Genomic DNA, 5,583 nt, shown 5'->3' with positions numbered 1-5,583 from the left:
CCTCTTTCTTGAGCTGGCCATGGAATAAAAAGTAGATCTCTATCTGATCTGTGAAGTGAAAGACTTTAGCCCTCCCACCATACTTGTATAGTTCCTTGGATCAAGTCTTTTCTTTGAGTAAAGCCGAAGCCTTTAGCGACTAACTTGACCTTTTCCTCCAAAGAGGAATCACGACCACCACATTCCCTTAAAACCTGGTAGTGAGCCTGTGAGTGTAAGGCCCTACAGATACCCCCACATCCAAAAGGCTGAGATAGAAAAACAGGTCAAGGAGATGCTTTTAAGTAGTATTCTCAGGGCAAGTGTGAGTTCTTATGCCTCTCCAGTGTTGTTGGTGAAAAAAAGGGACAATACCTGGAGATTTTGCGTGGATTATTGAGCACTCCATGCCATCACCATGAAAGAGAAATTCCCCATTGAGGAATTGCTTGATGAATTACATGGTAGCAGGATATTTTCGAAGCTTCATTTGAGAAGTGGTTACCAATCAGATTCGGGTGTTTGAAGATGATATACACAAAACTGCATTTCGAACTCACCAGGGCCATTACGAGTTCATAGTTATGCCCTTTGGTTTAACTAATGCTCCCGCCTCATTTCAGGCTTTCATGAATGAGGTTTTCATGGATTATATGAGGAAATTTGTACTTGTTTTTTTTGATGACATCTTGATTGACAGTGACAGCCTAGATAGCCACTTGCGACACTTGAGGATAGTGTTTGAAACTTTAAAACAACACAAATTGTTTGTGAAGAAATTGAAATGCTCTTTCGGTCAGGCAAGGTTAGAGTATTTCGGGCATGTGGTGAGCAGTGAAGGGGTATCAGCAGATAAAAGCAAGATTGACAACATGTTGAGCTGGCCACAACCCAATACTGTCAAGGGGTTGAGAGGCTTTCTGGGTTTAACAAGCTATTACCGAAAATTTTGAAAGTGGTATGGGGTTATCAGCAAGCCACTGACCAATTTACTGAATAAAGATAGCTTCACCTGGAATGAAGAAGCAGCAAGGGCTTTCAGTCGTGTTCTGATGCACACCAAGTCTTTGTTACAAGTTCTGAGTGAAGTTGTGCTCGTTCTTGTGCACCTCTGCTTGGATATGATCTACCATGTGACATATGCTACTTTTGTCTTGCTGCAATGGAGTGATTGCTGCTCACGTGCACGGGCATCTACTGATTCACTTGATGACTGGTGCTCGGCCACTGCTGCTGCTACTACAGAGTATTCTTCTCCTTGGTTCCTCTTGAAGCTTGGGGATGTAGTTAATGCTCATGAGACTACTGTAGTCGACTTAATAGTGATGTACTTTGTAATATACTTTTTGCTACCTTGCTCTCCAAAAGGAGCTTTCTAGCTACTGATCTCCTCGACCATCTTCCTTCTAGTATAAAGGAAAGAGCTTCCTGAGAGCCCCTACGCGACCTTCCACTTGCAGAGAGTCCTGCCAATGTAGCTCTTGTTCTTCTTCCTTATCGAGGTCTTCCCTTTCCTCCGATCAACAATGAAAGTTTCATTCAAGTCGTCACCTTAGCGAAAGCACTAAGTAAGCAAACTACCTTAATGAAATAGGAAAGCGGCTGAAAAGAAAGCCATTTTTCGATAGTGATTCAAGGTGAAGTAAATCCCCTATATCTGATAGCTGTAACAGGCCTTCTTCTTACAGAGAAATGCCCCTATTGCGAATCTCTCTCATAAGAAAGAAGAGAGCTAGCATAAGCAGAGCTACCAGCTATACTACCAGAAGAGCAGCTACTATCAGTCCTAAAGAGCCAGTATCCGTCCTTCACTCTTAACTTAAGGAAAGGATAGACCTTAGCGCTTCCTCTTGATCACAGTAATGTGGGAAGTCTGGCTAAAGGAAGATAGCATCATAAAGAGATGAAAAAAAGAAAAATGAACGTGTCAGCGAGGGACCTCTATAAAGTCATTATCTGATAGCTTTCACAGGGCTTCTTGCTAAAGATAAATTGACATAGAGAGCGACTGATTCCAGGCTTAGTATCTTCGGTTTCATCTTATAGCCTGACTTGCATCACTCTAATAGGATTCCTTGCTTGCATCATATCATACAAATAAGGCATTAGAGAGCCCTTTCTCTTCCTTTATTCGCCGCAGGAAGAAATTCCAACTATGCTGCCTTCTAAAGATAGGACTGGAATCCGAGCTCCTAGGCAAAAGCTTGAAGCTTTAAGACAGAAAGAGAAGAGATTAACGGGATGCTTTATAGTCGAAGTTGCGCCTAATGCTTAATCTAACTATTAGGTACTATATTAGAGAAAGACTCAATCTGCCCAATACTATACGCTAGGAAGAACTTGATTAGGGTAGTAGCCCAGCTCTTGAAGGGGGAAGCACATAACTAATAGGGTTCAGGCTTATACGATTCATGTTATCCCCCGAAGCCCCTATCGCCTGCCTGGAACTCCTGAATTCACTCTTTAACTAGAGGAAGCGCCTAAAAGGGAAGCAACTGGGCTAGACTGCTGATCTTATGGAGTAGTCTGACCCTGGGAAAGAGACTGTTACTGCTGCCGATCTGGCTTGGCTCGATAGCCTATTGAATAGGATGGAGGAAGCCTTGTCCCTAGCTTCTGAAACAAGAGAACGAACCGACTCTAACTAATCCACTCCTACTAACAGGAAGTGTAAGGGCAGACCTCGTCCTACTTTCACTCTAATTTTTCCATTTCAATGCTAGCTCGATTGCAGCTAGATTTCTCAGTAGGGACTACTAATGGACTATCAGAAACGAAGTGAGGGATTGGACGACAGACGAGACAACTAGCTAATTGGGGGACGGAGGGACAGAGAGAACTCTACAACGAAAATCAATCTTGAAATTAAATAATAATAATCTCTATCGTTTAGTAGGAAATTTCTTTTTTTTTCTTTTTTTTAAATAAAAGATAGAATCGTTCAGTAGGCTAATCTTCAAAGTTTATCGATTGAGACAGCGGCAGGCCCAAAGAGCTCTACAGTAGTGCCTTGCGAGATCGTAGCTCGTTCACCTAAGATGGAAAAGCACTTGGTTGAAAGCCTAGCAACGAGAAAAAAGAGTCCCATGCATCCTTTAGTCAACAACCATTAGTAAAGAATAGGATCAGACCAAGTGCGATATTGGATCAAAAATAACGTATAGAAAGGATTTGCAACAGAGAGCCTCAACAGCAGCTCTTAACCCACACTTTTTGCTAGTTAATTATATTTCAAGTTCCCGCGCAGTTGATCTAACAAAAAATAGAATATAGTCTCCGTGAGTCTATACCAATATTACACTTTCTTTAAATACTTTTTTTCTATAGGTTATGTTATAAGGAAGCCGAATTTCCTAGGAAGAGAAGCGTGAGGAAAAAGAACAGGGAATAAAGGAGAAAAGGAGGATTGAAGGGGACGTGTAAGCATGAAGGCGGATACTAAGGTCAATCTTGGTAGTGAATAGGTCAGCAGTTGGAGAGGAGAATCTTTCTATAGATAGAAGCAAGCGGATACAAGATCGAAAAGCTCTTTTTCATGCCCAACAACTCCCATGCCTTTCTTGGTCGGACCAAGCCAACTATTTCCGACAAGTCTTTCCTCATTTTTCGTGCAAGAAGTGGAACTACAAGAAAGAATCTCAATTTTATGACAAATCCGGTCCGATGGCTGTTCTCCACTAACCACAAGGATATAGGGACTCTATATTTCATCTTTGGTGCCATTGCTGGAGTGATAGGCACATGCTTCTCAGTACTAATTCGTATGGAATTAGCATGACCCGGCGATCAAATTCTTGGTGGGAATCATCAACTTTATAATGTTTTAATAACGGCTCACGCTTTTTTAATGATCTTTTTTATGGTTATGCCGGCGATGATAGGTGGATCTGGTAATTGGTCTGTTCCGATTCTGATAGGTGCGCCTGACATGGCATTTCTACGATTAAATAATATTTCATTCTGGTTGTTGCCACCAAGTCTCTTGCTCCTATTAAGCCTAGCCTTAGTAAAAATGGGTAGTGGCACTGGGTGGACGGTCTATTCGCCCTTAAGTGGTATTACCAGCCATTCTATTCTGGAGGAGCAGTTGATTCAGCAATTTCTAGTCCTCATCTATCTGGTATTTCATCCATTTTAGGTTCTATCAATTTTATAACAACTATCTTCAACATGCGTGGACCTGGAATGACTATGCATAAATCACCCCTATTTGTGTGGTCCGTTCTAGTGACAGCATTCCCACTTTTATTATCACTTCCGGTACTCGCAGGGGCAATTACCATATTATTAACCGATCGAAACTTTAATACAACCTTTTCTGATCCCGCTGGAGGGGGAGACCCCATATTATACCAGCATCTCTTTCGGTTCTTTGGTCATCCAGAGGTGTATATTCCCATTCTGCCTGGATCCGGTATCATAAGTCATATCGTTTCTACTTTTACGGGAAAACTGGTCTTCGGGTATCTAGGCATGGTTTATGCCATGATCAGTATAGGTGTTCCTGGATCTCTTGTTTGGGCTCATCATCATATGTTTACTGTGGGCTTAGACGTTGATACCCGTGCCTACTTCACCGCAGCTACCATGATCATAGCTGTCCCCACTGGAATCAAAATCTTTAGTTGGTTCGCTACCATGTGGGGGGGGGGGGGTTCGATACAATACAAATCCACCATGTTATTTGCTGTAGGGTCCATCTTTTTGTTCACCATAGGGGGCTCATTGGAATAGTTCCGGCAAATTCTGTGCTAGACATTGCTCTACATGATACTTATTATGTGGTTGCACATTTCCATTATGTACTTTCTATGGGAGCCGTTTTTGCTTTATTTGCAGGATTTCACTATTGGGTAGGTAAAATCTTTGGTCGAACATATCCTGAAACTTTAGGTCAAATCCATTTTTGGATCACTTTTTTTGGGGTTAATCCGACCTTCTTTCCCATGCATTTCTTAGGGCTTTCAGGTATGCCACGTCGCATTCCAGATTATCCAGATGCTTACGCTGGATGGAATGCCCTTAGCAGTTCTGGCTCTTATATATATGTAGTTGGGATTTGTCGTTTCTTCATGGTCGTGACAATCACTTCAAGCAGTGGAAACAACAAAAGATGCGCTCCAAGTCCTTGGGCTGTTGAACAGAATCCAACCACACCGGAATGGATGGCACAAAGTCCTCCAGCTTTTCATACTTTTGGAGAACTTCCAGCTATCAAGGAGACGAAAAGCTCTGTGAAGTAAAAGAAAAAAAGGTCGCCGATTACTACTAAGAACCTAACAGAACCTTTCAAAATTGAAAACGGATCAGTCGACCTGGTCTACGAATCTATTCTAACTATCAACGAAATCTTCAAATTTTAGGTGGGATGGGGATTGTAATTATTTATACTTCTCCAGGTATAATGACAGACCGGGAGGCTAGATTCGAAGGAATCGGCGGATCAATTTTGTGTTATATATGGTATTCTGATATCCGAATTAGATCCTAAATTTACTATTTGTGAAAAAAAGAGAAAGGGCGGGTTGTATAATCTCACTCCTCCCCCCATTAGTTGATACTTCAAGGAGGTTTTATCCGGAATGAATAAAAAAAGAAAAAAGA

At 41.8% G+C, this 5,583-nt stretch overlaps 1 pseudogene; it reads left to right on the top strand.

Annotated features, from left to right (window-relative positions):
- Positions 1–3,255: 3,255 nt before the first annotated feature.
- On the top strand, positions 3,256–5,264 carry LOC118491237 (annotated as a pseudogene).
- Positions 5,265–5,583: the final 319 nt, after the last annotated feature.

Source organism: Helianthus annuus, chromosome 4, assembly GCF_002127325.2.
Source record: "Helianthus annuus cultivar XRQ/B chromosome 4, HanXRQr2.0-SUNRISE, whole genome shotgun sequence".
Lineage (NCBI taxonomy): Eukaryota > Viridiplantae > Streptophyta > Magnoliopsida > Asterales > Asteraceae > Helianthus > Helianthus annuus.
The sequence above is the reverse complement of the archived record's forward strand: the minus strand, read 5'-3'. Positions and strand labels throughout refer to the sequence as shown.